Source organism: Symphalangus syndactylus, chromosome 9 (genome assembly GCF_028878055.3).
Source record: "Symphalangus syndactylus isolate Jambi chromosome 9, NHGRI_mSymSyn1-v2.1_pri, whole genome shotgun sequence".
In the NCBI taxonomy this organism is placed as follows: domain Eukaryota; kingdom Metazoa; phylum Chordata; class Mammalia; order Primates; family Hylobatidae; genus Symphalangus; species Symphalangus syndactylus.
Genome location: NC_072431.2, coordinates 136,784,539 through 136,800,744, shown reverse-complemented (window position 1 = coordinate 136,800,744; position 16,206 = coordinate 136,784,539). Strand labels below are relative to the sequence as shown.

At 39.3% G+C, this 16,206-nt stretch overlaps 1 pseudogene; it reads right to left on the bottom strand.

Moving 5' to 3' along the window:
- The window catches only part of LOC129490787 (histone-arginine methyltransferase CARM1-like), a 139,390-nt pseudogene that overhangs the window by 94,259 nt on the left and 28,925 nt on the right, over positions 1-16,206 (bottom strand).

Genomic DNA, 16,206 nt, shown 5'->3' with positions numbered 1-16,206 from the left:
AGTGTGTTAAAGTGAGGGAGAATTTCAGAACAGGATTAGAAATGGACTCAAAGGCCTTTGACCAAATTGATGATAAGCCCACACCAAAGAAAACTCACATCAGAAGAACCAAAGCTCAAGCTCTGCAAATCTGAGTATCAGCTGACAGTCTGAACAGGTTGCTTTCCATGTTTGTTGTTATTTATGTTTTCTTTTAAGCTTTCAAATCCCTAAATCCCTTCTGCCTAAGCCAAACTCACATTTGGATGCACTAAGCAGCTGTTGCAAGTAGGGATTCTCTCCTCTGTGAAAACACTGATTTTAAAAAATAATAAGCTCTCAGCTCCTGCTCACTCTCACAAGTTTCCAGCAACTGGTGCCCTGACAAATGAAGTGTCAAAACATTTTCAAATTAAAACCCCACAGCTCACACAGCCCCATACCCTCAGCAGGATGGACTTTCCCTGCTTGTGCCCAGTGCACACTTCAAGAAACTAAAAATAGCCAGATGGCAATTAACAGAAACTCCAAGAAGGGGAGATGGGTTGGATTCTAGTGGGGTCAGTTGCCTGGAAGGATTCCAAATGGAGTTCTCAGCCAGCAGTGTGCTCTGGCCAAGAAAGGATTTTCATTAAAACTACATGGAGGAGGCAGAATGAAAAATCAAGATTTGCAAGCTTTGAAGTTAGAGCAGAGGTGGAAACCCATGACCATCAATAATAATAATCCTTGCTAACATAGAGTTTATAGACACTGTATCATCTTGAACTTGTAAGAGCTCTAGGAAGTAGCTACTACTCTTATCATTTTCCTACTTTTATACATAAAGAAGCCAAAGCCCACAGACTGTAGACAACCTGCCCAAGATCTCAAGACAAACAGGACAAAGGTCTATGGCGGGTATATGGTAAATGGTCAAGCAGGAGTTTCAACTCAGCTCTCTGGCTCCAGAACTTATGAATGTAACCACTGTGCAAGGCAACCTCATGTATTCATGGGGATGTTTAAGTAACCAAAATGTTTTTATCCCATCCTTAGGCCTGGAGAAACAAAAATCTCCTTTAGCAATTTTAGCCAACCTTCCCATGGGCAATGCCTTTCGGGGATTATGTGTGCAGGCTCCAAAGTTAGACTAAGAGGGTCTTATTCTGGCCTTTTTATTTCTAGTTGTATAAAATCAGGTAAATTATCAACCTTCCTGGGCCTTTATTCGCTCATCTCTAAAAGGGCAATAATATTAGTATTTATCTCATAAAGTTGTGATGAAGATTAAAAGAAATGGTGTATGGAAAGCCCTTAGCATGGTGCTTGCCCATACTAAGCTCCTCAATAAATAATAGCTATTGTTATTGATCATTCTAAACCCCTATGCTTTTAGGCAGTCAATTTCAATGCCCTTTTAAATAGTCAATTTCAATGAGAAAGAATACAAGGATTTAGTGAAAAAGGAGCATCCTCCACAGACTCCCAGGTATTATTCCAGAATGCTCTTCAGTATGATGTAAGCAAACAAAAAAAGGACTAAAAAAGATTTTGCATTTGTGATGGATTTGGAGTGAGGGGTCCCAACCATCCTGGTTTGTTCAGAACCAGGGGATTCCTGGGTCACTAAAGTAGGGTCAGTTTTCTCCTTCAATTTTCAGAAGGGAGGAAATATTTACTCCCAGGAGAGGGCAGTAATGGAATTAAGAGCGGTCATTTACCCTCCCTCTTTTTTCCCCTTAGCAGGAATGATTCACTTTGATGATGACACTGGGAAATAGGATGGAGCAAGCATAGTGCATGCACTTGGGAGGGGTCGGCCTGCCCACTCCGAACCAAGTGTGTGCCCTTGAGTCCCCCATGTGAGAAACTTAAGGGGCAGGCTCTGGACTTGCTTGGGAGACCAGTTGTTTAGCATGTAAGTGAGTGGAAAAGTTTGGTTTGGGAGCAGAAGATTTAGGCAACTGCATTTGGCCATAGGTCTGAACCCTGTTCTCCAAACAGCAACAATAATGTTAATATTGTGATTTCTTCCTGACATCTGTGTCTATTTCTAAATTGATTCAGCACTCAAAGAAGGAAAGGGATATAATTAATTATCAACCATGTGATTAATTATCACCTTCATAACCCCTAACAGATGGATGCCTATTTCATTTCATTGGCAGATGAAACTATTTCAGGCAGGCAAGGAAAGGGTATTTTGTAAAATCAAATCAAGTTAGAGATGGGAGTGACCTTAAAGATAATCTAGTCCAATATCTTCATTGTTATAGATGAAAAGATGCAAAAATGAAATTGCCAAGTGATAAAATCCATGTGAAAAGTCTGTGAAAGACTTTTATAATGTAAGTTATTAGTGTCATTAGTAGTTTAGGGAGTGGTCTTTAAAGTTGTAACCAGAATTTAAAATAGATCATAGATAACATAGAAAATAGATTATAGATTAAAACTAAGTCCCTATATAGAGAAAGAATATTCTCTAAATAAAACTAATACCTCCAGGAAACATGCTCAAACCACAAAGAAGAAATCAGCATTTCAGAGCTAAATTTTATTTTAACTGGAAAAAACCTACCTTAGGTTGACAAGATTGCTTACTTAAACCTTGAAGGCCAGATAAGCTCAAAAATGAACTAGTTTTTCTCCTTTGTCTTCATCCTGCCCACCTATCCTAGCAGATCCTCTTAACTGGGAATGTTTACTTCATAATTGTTAACCAGGCATGTCCCACTGGCAAGGTAAGGTTGTTTGCTGGGCACCTCAAGACATATAAGACTCTTTGGCTAAACCCCGCCATTTCTGATCACACCTTTGCCTCTTACCCATTACCCTCACCCATCAGAGCACATAGAGGTGGCTTTTAGATAGTGTCCAGTCCTGGGTGGGTTGGATGAAGCCCACTTTACCCTCTCTCTCTCTCTCTCTTTCTCACTGAATTGAATATAGCTGTAACACCTGGACAGAACGGCTAGAGCAACTACTTGAGGACTCCGAAGACTTAAGAATGTCAGGCAGATTAGGATGTGTATTAGTCTGTTCTCACACTGTTACTAAAGACATACCTGAGACTGGGTAATTTATAAAGGAAAGAGGTTTAATTGACTCACAATTCAACATGGCTAGGGAGGCCTCAGGAAACTTGTAATCATGGCAGAAGGGGAAGCAAACATCCTTCTTCACATGACGGCTGGAAGCAGAAGTGCCGAGCAAAAGGGGAAAAGACTCTTATAAAACCATCACATCTCAAGATAATTCACTCACTATTCCAAGAACAGCATGAGGATAACCACCCCATGATTAAATTACCTCCCACTGGGTCCCTCCCAGGATATGTGGGGATTATGGGAGCTACAATTCAAGATGAGATTTGGGTAGGGACACAGCCAAACCATATCAGGAAATAAGACTGGGATTTGAAATACTACCCAACCAACAGTGAGTTTACTCCTTTTTTCCTCCAGTAAACCCTGACCTAAAGTCAACACACTGGAAATGGGCACCAGGGTACAAAAAGAGCTCATGAGACACCTGGTAGTTGTGGCTTTAGCAGCGGGAAAGTAAACTCCTAATAGTCAGGGTGTGAAAATTCTCTGTGTTTCTCTCTTCTCCCCCTCCTCTCTTCCCTCTATTTCCCTTCCTTTTCCTTCCTTCTTTCACATTCCCATCCCCAAGAATCTTGTGGTATTGGCAACATCAGCCTGCATTAGCCAAAACTATAAGGGAAGGAAACCTTCCTCCCCATTCAGTCTCCCAAGGCTGGGCTGGCCCCTAGTGCTTTTTATTCTCTCTCGGTCTCTCTCTGCTTGGCCAATATACAGGCAAAGTCATGGAAGTACATGGCAGAGTAAACTTGTTGACAAGAGACTGAAAAGTAGTCACAGGGAACCAAAAAGTATCACGGAGAGGAAGGAGCTTGGCAAAACAGCTCCATACAGTTTCTTTTATAAATTCCTGGGGTCATCCTCAGCCTGTGCATGCATGGATCTGGTACTAATTAGCATACCAAAACTTTGAGAACTCTGCCCAGGTGCCAGGCTGACCACTGGGTGACATATACAGAGGACAGATCCAAATAGCACTGCCAAGGCTTTGAAAAACGAACTCATATGACGACATATGAAACACAGCCCTCAGAAGACCAACTATGGGGAGGGAACTTGCAGCCCAAACCCAACCATGAAGAACTGGGAAAACCTCAATTCCTATGGGAAAAGATAATCAGCTGAAACTAACACTGACATGCCATGACAACTAACATTGCCATGACACAGAGGTCAGAACAATCTGACAAACACTTTTAAAGCAGCTATTATTTAAAAAGTTCCAACTGGCAATCATGAATACCACTAAAACCAATGGAAAATAGAAAGTGTCAGCCAAGAAACAGATGATATAACAAAGTGCCAAATGGAAATTTTGGCAATGAAAAATATGATAACCAAAATAAAAACTTCACTGATGGGCTCAATAGCAGAATGGAGATGACAAAGAATAGAAAGCCATGTGCAAACCAACTTCTAGCTGGGGGCCTATTTATCACTACCTTTCATGCATCTTTCCCTCTGTTTTCATTAACTATTGTTGTATAACAATACCATACCGTTGTATATACTTGTATGCGGTTGTATAATTGTATTGTATATAACTATAACTACTGTTATGCAACAATAGTTAGTGAAAACAGAGGGAAAGATGCAAGAATATTTAGTGACTTAAACCAGAAACAATTTATGAATTCTCTCAATTCTGTGGGAGGGCTGGGCAGTTTCTCTACTGGTTGTGCTTGGATTTGTTCATTCTTCTGCATCCAGCAGGAGGGTTGGTTGGACTGGAAGACCCAAGATGGCCTCGCTCACAGGTCTGGCAGTTGTTGGTGACGGCTGCTAGCTGAGGTGCTTCAGTTCTCCATGTGACCTCTGAACTCTAGCAGGCTAGACTCCTTCACAGTATGGTAATCACTGGGTTCCAAGAAATGGAGAGCAAAAGCTATAAGGCTCATTAGGGCCTAGGCTCTGGAACTCACACAGCATCACCACTGTCATATTCTATTGGTCAAAGCAAGTCACAAAGCCAGCACAGAGATAAGGGCCAAAAAATTAGAATGCCTCTTGATGAGAGAAGTAGCTACATGACTACATAAGTGTGGATACAGGGAGGCATGATTATTGGAATAATTATTTCAATATTCTACCACAACCTTCCTGGGAAGTAATGCTGCAAAGGTAAAAGACCATGGATCTGCAATTATTATGTCAGTAGACTAGACTGTGAGGCTTAGAGAAGTTCAGCATTTTGCCTAAGATCACAAAGCTAGTTAAGGAGAAAATATGAAACTAGATCCCATACTGCCAAGTCTTTGGACTAGTACTGTTGACTGAGAGATAAGCTGTTGAGTGTTTTGAACAGTTTGTCTCTTTAACAGGTAGAAGAACCCTGGACAACAGTTGTATAATGTGCTGGCAACCATTCATCATTCGTATCCATTTCATGAAGGAAATAAATGCATGTACTTGTGGAGTCTATGAAGAAATTGAAGTAGAGTGTCTCATGAAGAGCTATTTATTATGTAGCAATAAAGCTCCTATAAACTGTTCGATGCACCAGAACAGTGCATTCGGTCCCTCGAGTTCCTGGCACTCAAAGGTTATTAATTTTAGTGAGATAAATTCACATAACATCAAATTAACCATTAACTATTTTAAAGTATACAGTATGGTGTCATTTAATACATTCATTACATTGGGCGACCGTTACCTTTATCTGGTTATAAGACATTTCTATCACCCCCAAAGGAAACTCTGTCCCCATTAAGCAGTTACTTCCTATTTCCCTTTCTCCCTCATCCCTGGCAACCACTAGTGCACTTTCTATCTCTATAAATTTATCTATTCTGATGCTTCACATAAATGGAATCACATGATCTTTTGTGACTGACTTCTTTCACTTAGCTTTTTTTGGGGTTCATCCATGGTGATGCATGTGTCAGCATTGCATCCCTTCTTATGAATAATACAAATGTGAATAATAGTCATAATATTCCATGTGTAAATATACCACATTTTGCTTATATATTCATCAGTTGATGGGCATTTAGATTGTTTCCACTTTCTGGCTATTTTGAACGGTGCTGTTATGAACATTTGTGTACAAGTATTTACTTGAATGCCTGTTTCAATTCTTTTGGGTGTATAGCTAGGAGGGGAATTTCTGGGTCATATGGTAATTCTACTAAAGCTTCATTTTTATTCTGGTCTTGAATAAGCTTCTGAAATGCATGAGATTCATAAACTGCTGCCGGCATTACCTTGTCTCTAAAGTCAATGTGATTCTGGAGGATGGCTCTGTGGTAAGTGGCTGTCCTCACAAAATCTTGCGTCATGTTCTGCTGTTGAGAAATGCAGCCATAAAACTATAAGGGAAAGAGATAAGAGGGGGAGTAAACAACCCACAAAGTCAGCACAATCATGAGCATCTGGTTCTGACAGCCACTTTGGTCAAGGAAGACATGATCTTTCACAAACAGAGAAGCTGAGGCTCTGAGAGACACAGTGACCTGGCCACGTTGGCCCTATATGTAAAGCACAGAATTCTAAGTAGATCCCAGACTTCTGACTATATAGATTCAATAGATTCAGGCCTAGATATTGATGAGATAAGTACTCAAGATCCCTTCCTAAATCAGAGGTTATGAGAGAGCACAAATTGAGAATAATAGACAAGTTGGGATGGTTGACACCTGCAATCCCAGAACTTCGGGAGGTTTAAATAGGAGGATCACTTGAGCCCAAGAGTTGGAGGCTGCAGTGAGCTATAATCACACAAGTGCGGTCCAGCCTAGGCAAGAGAGCGAGGCCCTGTCAAAAAAAAAAAAACAAAAAAAAAGAGAATAGAGTCAAGAGAGAAAGGAGCCAGGACCAAAAGGGATGACCTGCCCTGATGAGCCCCATTAGCCTCGACAGGAAAACAGAACTTGGATAGAAATCCTGGTGGAGGTGGAAGTGAGGCAGAAGGCAGTGATCGCGGTAATCCTGATGGAAACAGAGCCAAGCCAGTTGGGTGATGTGGTGCATATAAATCCCTGAATGCTGGTAAGAAATATTATTGTTGTAATTGCCACCATTTGGTAGAGCTTTCTATGGGCCAGGTACCATGCTAAGTGCTTCACAGTTTCATCAAATTAAATTAAAGCATCATGACAATCAGGTGAATGATGTTCCTCAGATGAGGAAGCTGAGGCTCAGAAAGATCCAGCAACTTGTCCAAGTCCTGACAATATAATAAGTGGCAGAATGGGAATTTAAATCTATGTAATGCTGATGCTGCTGGTCTGGTGACCACATTTTGAGAACCACTGCAATAGAATATTGATTATCTCCTCTCCACCCACCCTGCCTAGATGTGTTCAGAGGCACACCTTGAAACAAATCAATTTATTCCACCCAGGATAACCCTCCTGACCTGGAAGTACTGTGCAGCAGATGCTTCTTCTGTCCGCTGGCTGAACACTGAGTATTCCTTTTTTTTATTTCAGCATATTTTCAAAGTATTTGCAAAGGCACTGAATTCTGCAAGGATAAAAAGCAGATCCATTTCTTCACCTTGGAAATCATAGAGCTCACCATTGCACTCTGCAAAAAATTCCAACTGTGAAAATATTAGAAGATGAAAATGGCACATTCATCCCTGAACACATACATGATAAGAGATGGCAAGGCGGAAATGGGTACTATTCCGACCTGTGACACGCTTATTTACACTTGTCAGACATATTTGCATTCAGAAATGTCAAGAGAGAGAGCACAAAGAAACACAGGCAGAAACCGGGCTCCAGAAATTCTCCCAGTGCTGCGCTTACAAAGCTCATAGATTTATACTCAGAAAGTGCTCTAGGCAAGGTGATTGTTGATGATAAGAAAAAAAAACATATATGTGAATACAAAAAAATAGAATACATACATATATACACATATATTTTATATATACATTCATATAACCTCATTCTATTGTCATGACAGTTTTTTCTCTCTCATTTAGTATTATCGAGATTTACAGAGAAAAGGTAAAATAACTGGGGATATGTGAATACAAAGAAATCCTCTGTCATTTGAAGAAAGAATATAGAAGTGAAAGCTCAAAAAATTTCAGAAGTGATATTGCTGATAGATAACACAGTGTTCACAGTGGCCAATCCCTGTGACTTCTGCCTGAGAGATGTCTCCTGAATACTGCCCAGTAGTCTCCACTGTCTGTGGCCTCTTTCCACTCCACCACAGGCACTGTGACCAGGTCTCTCCCTTATATTACAGCCTTGGCTGGATCCCTAATGCCCACACACTCTTGGTTCATGATAAGCTCTGGCCCCTCACATTCTAGACCCAACCTAGATGTTCTAGATGATCTTGTCCAGTAACCTGTATGCACTTTCCAGAACCCTCTCTGTACTCTCTTCCTGCACACATGAGACCTGCCCTATGACCTCCATGCTTCCACCATGCTGAACACTTACAAATTCCCACATCAACCCAGTCCTGGCCAGGCATCTTGACTTTGAATTTCCCTATTTTTTTCTGTTAGATTATCTTTTGACATCAAACTTCTATTCATCCTGCCAGATTCTATTCAACTAGCATTTCTTCACTGCTATATTCTGAAACATCATAGACAAAATCAGCTGCTGTAATAGAGTAGATCTCAAACTCACCTTTAGTTCAGAATCACCTGGGAAGTTTTTTAAACCTATGGATACTGGGCCCTCACCCTACATCTAATAATTAAATGTTCTAGTGGTAGGGACAAGGCATCTGTATTTTTTAAAAAGCCTCCAGAGTAAATTCTCCTGCATAGCCAAGGATGACAAATATCCCTCCAATCTCATCTTCTAAGCTTACATCATTCATGTTATACTGAACTTATAGATTTTTTTAAAAAAAATCTCCATTTCTCTACCTAAATCAAATTTTGGGGAAACTGTTTAGGGGGTGTCTTAGTCCATTTTGTGTTGCTATATCAGAATACCACAGACTGGGTAATTTACAAAGAACAGTAATTAATTTCTTACAGTTCTGGAGTCTGGGAAGTCCAAGGTTGAGGAACAACATCTGGTGAGGACCTTCTTGCTGTGTCTTACCACGGCAGAAGGCAGAGGGCAAGCAAGTGCAAGAGCAAGAGACAGAGAGGGCCACTTTTATAACAACCCACTCTATTGAAATTAACCATTTCATGAGAATGGAGCCTTCATGGCTTACTCACTTCTTAAAAGTCATACTTCTTTTTCTTTTTCTTTTTTTTTTGAGTCGAAGTTCACTCTTGTCACTCAGGGTAGAGTGCAATGGCACGGTTTCAGCTCACTGCAACCTCCACCTCCTGGTTTCAAGTGATTCTCCTGCCTCAGCCTCCAGAGTAGCTGTGATTACAAGCGCCTGCCACCATGCCTGGCTAATTTTTGTGTTTTTAGTACAGATGGGTTTTCACCACGTTGGCCAGGCTGGTCTTGAACTCCCGACCTCAGGTGACCCACCCACCTCGGACTCCCAAAGTGCTGGGATTATAGGCATGAGCCACCATGCCTAGCCAAAGTCACTTTTATTAATACTGTCACAATGGCAATTAAATTTTAATATGAGTTTTGCAGGTGACCCTTAAACCATAGCAGAAGTTTAAGCCTCATTTATCGCTAGTCCCTAGAACACAGTGCTAATGTAGCAGCCATCCTAATAAATAAGTCTGAAATGTAAATTCAATACATTTGGGAAAATGACTAATGAACTTGGTGAAACTATTTAATTTGAGAAGCAGCCCTGTGAGGCCCTGGGGCCATCCCATGTAGGAACAGATAGTCTGAAAAAAGATCTTGTTGGAAAATAAACATGTAAACGCATGTAACCACTGCCCCTCCTGCACAAGGGAATGCCATCTCCTCAAAAGGACCCAGAGAAGGATAAAGGGAGGAGTTCTTGGTGGAAATGTAGATCAGGATTAGATTTACAGTATACTCTGAACAATCGCTATTTCACCAATTTGTAAGGACTCATCCCAAATAATTAACCTCACCTACCTAATGTTTCCATGTGGATTTTTTTAAATGAAAACGGAAGGATTCTTTGGTTAAAAATGTATCTTCATTATAAAATTTCTGTCAACTCTATCTTTTGCAATTATATCCCTATAAAGGAAAGGATGCAAATGATGGTTTAAAAACAACTACAAAACCAACAAATGAAAAGTATAAAAAATTTAGAAAAATGCAACAAATCAAAAAGAATACAATAAAAAAAATGATTCCATTACACAAGTGACTGACTATGCTTAACATTCTGGGTATGTTTGTGTGTATGTAAAAATTCCTCTTACTTATAAAATTACATCATATTATTTTATAACCAGCACTTTTTATTTAAGATGCTATGAATAACGTCCTAGGCCATTAAGTAGTCTTCTCCACCTCACTGCTAATGGATATATGATTTCAGCTCAATAATGTGCCATAATTTGAACAATTCCCTGTGGCTAAATTTCCAAGCCTCACTCCAAGTCTACTGTATCAGAATGATAAAACCCAGAATCTGTATTCCTGGTGATTCTGGTAACAAGAGAGTTTCAGCCAATAAAGTATGGCAACATTCACATAGTAAGAATATCCTATTACAGTAAAAGCAAAGCCATTTCTTCACAGCATCTTCCTACACATAAAAATCAATGTATTGGTTGATATTTCTGTTCTCCCATTATATTTTTTCTTTTGACCTTTTCTTTTCTCTTTTTTTTTTTTTTTTTTGAGATAGGGTCTCACTCTGTCCCCCAGACTGGAGTGCAGTGGCATGATCTCAGCTCACTACAACCTCTGCCTCCTAGGTTCAAGCAATTCTCCTGCTTCAGCCTCCCGAGTAGCTGGGATTATGGGTGTGAGCCACTACTGCCTGGCTAATTTTTGTATTTTTAGTAGAGACAGGGTTTCACCATTTGGCCAGGCTAGTCTTGAACCCCTGACCTCAAATGATCCACCCTTCTCAGCCTCCCAAAATGCTGGGATTACAGGTGTGAGCCACCACGCCCGGCCTTAAACATTTTCTTTTGCAATTAAAAAAATTTGTCTCTTACTTAACCACATGAAATTTAGAAATGCAGAAAAGCCAAAAAGGAAAAATAATTCCCAGATATAATCACTGATAACATTTTGGGACTTACCCAGGAATTTTTCTTTACATTTGTACATCTATCTCTATATTATATACAACAATAGTATTGTACTCTATTTGTTGACAACCTGCATTTTCACTATTAACAATGTACTGTCAGCTTTTTTCTGTGTCAACACTTTTCATAGAGACTCACTCAACTACATATAAAGCTTCAAAGCTCCTTAATTGTCATATCATTTTGCTCATTTCTCCAATTTGTTCTCAGAGGCAACATCAGAGACTAAGTAGATCTTAATTTATCTTAATTTCAACAATGTTTTTTGACTATGTTCCCTTAAATTCTGGACCCAACTATTTGCTTATAAAATTTGACTGGGAGTCAAAAATATCAAGTCTGTTAAGCTGCAATTTCCTATATTTGCGTTTTTCTCTTTTAAAAAGATATTGGACAATATTTACCCAGCTCTAGTTTCCTGGCACCTCTCCAATTCTCTCTGAGTTCTCAGAGATTGCCAGCAGTGGTTTTTGTCACCCATCTGTGAGTTCTTTGAGTCTCTGTTGTTTGGGCTTTCAAAGCCTATGGTAAATTAATTTGTTTAACAAATAATCTTTTGAATATTCTCAACAGTTGCAAGTCTCTATCCTTTGGGGGAAATTTGAGACCTTAATACAACGCAAAATAATGGCTGCCCAATTAAGTTAATAGGATATATGGCCAGTTGAAAAATATCATTTTTGGTTAAAAAACGAGATTTTGACTATAAAGTCACACACCTGGTGTTCTTGTATGGCTCGCCAATTATCTCCAAAAAGAAAATGTAAAAGAGAAGCTCCAACAAAGTTTTGTGTTACACCAGCATCCATGCAATACATAAATAGCCTACAAAGTAACTACTGAGCTGGATGTGTCAGTTCTATTGTGTTTGAGATTTTAAAAATCCAATTTTATTATATTATTAACAGTGTTAGTCTGCTTAGGCTGCCATAATAAAATGCCACAGATCGGGTGGCTTAAACAACAGAAATTTATTTTCTCAAAGTTTTGGAGACTGGGAAGTCCAAAGTCAAGGTGCCAGACGGTTAGGTTCCTGGCAAGGGTTCCTGGCTTGCAGTTTTCTGCCTTTTCCACTGCATCCTCACATGGTAGAGACAGCGAGCTATTGAGTTCTCTGATGTCTCTTTTTATAAGGACATGAGTTCTGCAGAACCAAGGCTCTACCTCATGACCTCGTTTAAACTTAATTGCTTCCTTACTCCAAATACAGCCACACTGGGGTTAGGATTTCAACATGTGAATCTAGATGGGACACAATTCAGTCCGTGGCAGACACTATAGTCACAGCTATTTATAATCCTAATACAGGGGCCACATTTAACAAATCAAAAATCACAGCCTCTTGTTTGACAAGTTTAAGATATATTTATGGGATTGATGGGATTTAGAAAATCAGGAGTATCCTGGTAAGTCCAGGAACCATCATCAACTAATTCCTTCCTGTGGGGAATTCTGTCAAAAGAATGTGTTTTTTTTTTTTTCACAATTTATCCTCACTTTTATTTTAATGGTTAAATAAATGTGTATAAATAAAGTGTCTGTGTTTCCACATGGTGTATAAAGAGTCAAAAAAATTAATAAATAAACCTCTGTAAAAAGGAAAAGAAACTTAATTGTCGATTTCTCCCCTCTCCTCAGCTACTTTGGAGAACCCAAAAGGAAAGGAACAGTAATAGCCTATCCTCCTCTCCTCCTCAGTTCTCCAAACTGGGGGGCAGAATTTGGGGTAAGAGAAGTAAAGGGCTCTTTAAATCCAGCAGGTAATTTTGCCTTTGGAGAAGATTTTGGCAAGGAGTGCTTTTTTTCTTTTTCTTTTTTTTTTTTTTTTTTTTGATGTGGAGGAGCCTTTTGATCTGCAGGTACCATTTGTTTGAAGGATGCTGTTAATTCTGTAGAGCTGGAATGGTTACCAGAGGAGAGGGAAGAAAGGCCAGCTATTTAGAATATAAGAAAGTCAAAATGGATGTCCACATTTGCACAGTGGGTCCTTCAGCTGCTCAGGGTAGAGAGGTGGGAAGACATGGATTAGAATTGCCGCTCTGGAATAAAGAGGTCCCTACGGGGATATTGCCTAGAAGCCTGAGGGCAGTGGGCTGAGTATATAGGGATGGGGAACTGCCCTCAGTTATTCGTAAAAGCCCAGTTCCTATGGCTAGAGCACACATTATGAGTAAAATGAGAACTCCTTTCAAAGGACACATCTACCCACACTGTTTCTAAAAGGAATGACCTGGTGGAACTACTATTATAAAGTCTCAGGCTGTAAACCATTGTGTCTTGTGATTTTTTTGATCACAAATACACAAATGTAATTTTCTCTATCATGTAGATATTTTACCAAGGACATAGCAGCTCCATGCTATAGCCATGATTCCAATTATTTTCCTTCCATTCTCAGGCTTGATTTAGGCTTCTTCATGACAAACCATTACTTTTCAATTTTAGTACGTATTTCTACTCATGAATCAATACAGACTACTCAGTTGTACCATTTTCTTTCTGTTCTGCTACTCCTAAAAGACCAGATTGAAGGGATCTGTTTTTGTTTGCTTGCTTCTCTTAAATAGCTGCTATTTACAAGTCACACTGTCTGTGGTGCTTTCCATACAAAGTTTATTTACCAAGACACTAGCTTCTTTCTGTGCCAGGAAAGGGTAATACCTGTCTGACTACCTCAGCTGTTCTGGCCACATGTCCCAACATTATACCAGAAAATGTACAACTGACAATAGAATAGTCATGGTGTGGATTTTTATAAAATAATGTCAAACTCTAGACATTGCTGCAAAACTGATTCTGGGCTATGTTGAAGAATTTGCAGACAGCTCATTTCAATTCTCTCCAGTCCATCAGATTGAGCTTACCCAATTAAGCTCTCTTTACTGGACACTCAAGGAAGAAAAAGATACCATTTTAATCAGTGTACAAAGAAGAGAGCAACACTAACCACTTGCTTCATTTAATTCTTCTTCCCCCGCCCTTTTTTTTTTTTTTTTTTTTTGAGATGGAGTCTTGCTCTGTCGCCCAGGCTGGAGTGCAGTGGTGCCATCTCGGCTCACTGCAAGCTCCACCTCCCGGGTTCACGCCATTCTCCCACCTCAGCCTCCCGAGTAGCTGGGACTACAGGCACCTGCCACTAGGTCCGGCTAATTTTGTTTTTGTATTTTCAGTAGACACGGGGTTTCAACGTGTTAACCAGGATGGTCTTGATCTCCTGACCTGCTCAGTGCTGGGAGAAATGGAATTACACCCAGAACATCATTCAAGCAGGATGGATGTGATATCTGCAGCTGGAATACTGGTCTTCTTCTCTGTGTCTGCCTCTTATTAGTTCTTTGTATAACATAGAGGATAATAATTACTATTTTGTCTAGTTACTTAGTTTTTTCTATCTTGCTCCATAGAATGTAAGCTTAAAAGATTTAGAGAGTACAAAGATTTATTCACCATCAAATCCTAGATCAAATTATGATACCTGGCACATAGTAAGTGTGCAATAAATATCATTGAATACATAAATAGATGAATTAATGAAAGCATTCTTTCTTTTTCTCCCTTCCTTTCCTCTTCCTTCTCCTTCTTCTTCCTTTTCTCCTCCTGCTTCTCCTCATCTCCTTCTTCTTCTACCTCTTCTTCTTTCTCATCTGTTCTTTTCTTCTTCTTCCTACGCCTTCTTTTTCTTCTTTTCCTCCTCCTCCTCCTCTTTCATTCTTCTTTCTCTTTATTTTCCCTCCTCGTCCTCTTTCTCCTTTTTTGATCCATTTCGACTTCTACCTCTTGACTGGTTCACGTCTTCTAAAGCAATTACCTCAGAATAAGGAGTTTATTTTCTCATTTACTTATTTCTTCCCTAATCATAGGTGTGTAAACTTCAATATTTGGGCTCCATCTATTTACTTAAAAGGTCTAATCATAAAGTTCTTTGAGTTAGTATCTCAGTGGCAAAACCAAATTACCTGATCCATCATATATTTCAAGTCAAAATCCACTTATTATCTAAACTCCTAAATATGACAATATATTTTTGATTCTATTTTTTTCAATGGATAAGGACACATTTGCATATGACAGTTCCCACACCTTCTTCATCCCAACTTTCAAAGTTAGATAAACATAAACCAAATTTTACGAATTTTCCTATACAGATATGCTGTGTGTGTTTTTCCAGAGAAAGGCACAGATATCTCAGGTGGTAAGACATGAAGTAGTATAGGAAAATGAATACATTCTAAATGTGTATACAGACAGGGGACTCTGCTGCTGAGTGAAATTCAACATAAGGGTGGCCTTCTTACACTTTATACAAGGGTTTGGTTACTTAGAAAAGTAGCAAAAAGCGTTTAGATATAAAGCAGATTCTCTGAGTGCCCAACATATATAGCATTATTATAAGACACTGTATGTTCCTATTGCATACAGGAAAAAACTAGAAAAATGCACAGCTTCATCAAACTTCAAGCTAATTTCTCCCTTTTAGTGCTTTTGTCTCCTCTTTAAAAAGAACTTGCCAGCAAAAGCAGCCATCAAATCAAACTCTCTTAAAACAAAGTTACTTATAAGTTCTAAGAAACTGAATATATTATTTGACTTTCCTCTTCACTCGAAGCCTTACAATTGACAACCAAGCCTACAGTTCACAAGTTGTGTAACACTAACCTAACACTATTTTTGTCCAACCAAAAGATTGGTGCGAAGTACTGGGTAGGACTATTATTGGGAGTATTTTGTGTATTTGTCAAATCTTTAACTGTCAAGAATCTTATGGCAAAACAATTGAGATCATGTTTTTTCAAATCAGAGATGATCTTCATGCATATCTTCAAAACCAAAGAACACTGAGATGACAATTAGTGACCTAAACATTAGTAAAATAGTAATGTTAAACATTTATAAAGGCAAGGGTGGTTTATTCATTTGTTTGAACATTGAGTGAGATCCCTAATCCCTGTAGAATCCTGGTAGACTTGCCCTGATGCTCTACCCATCAACGAAGAAAGCTCAAGATGTAAGAACTGCATGGTCTCCAATAAACATATGGAACAGGAGGTC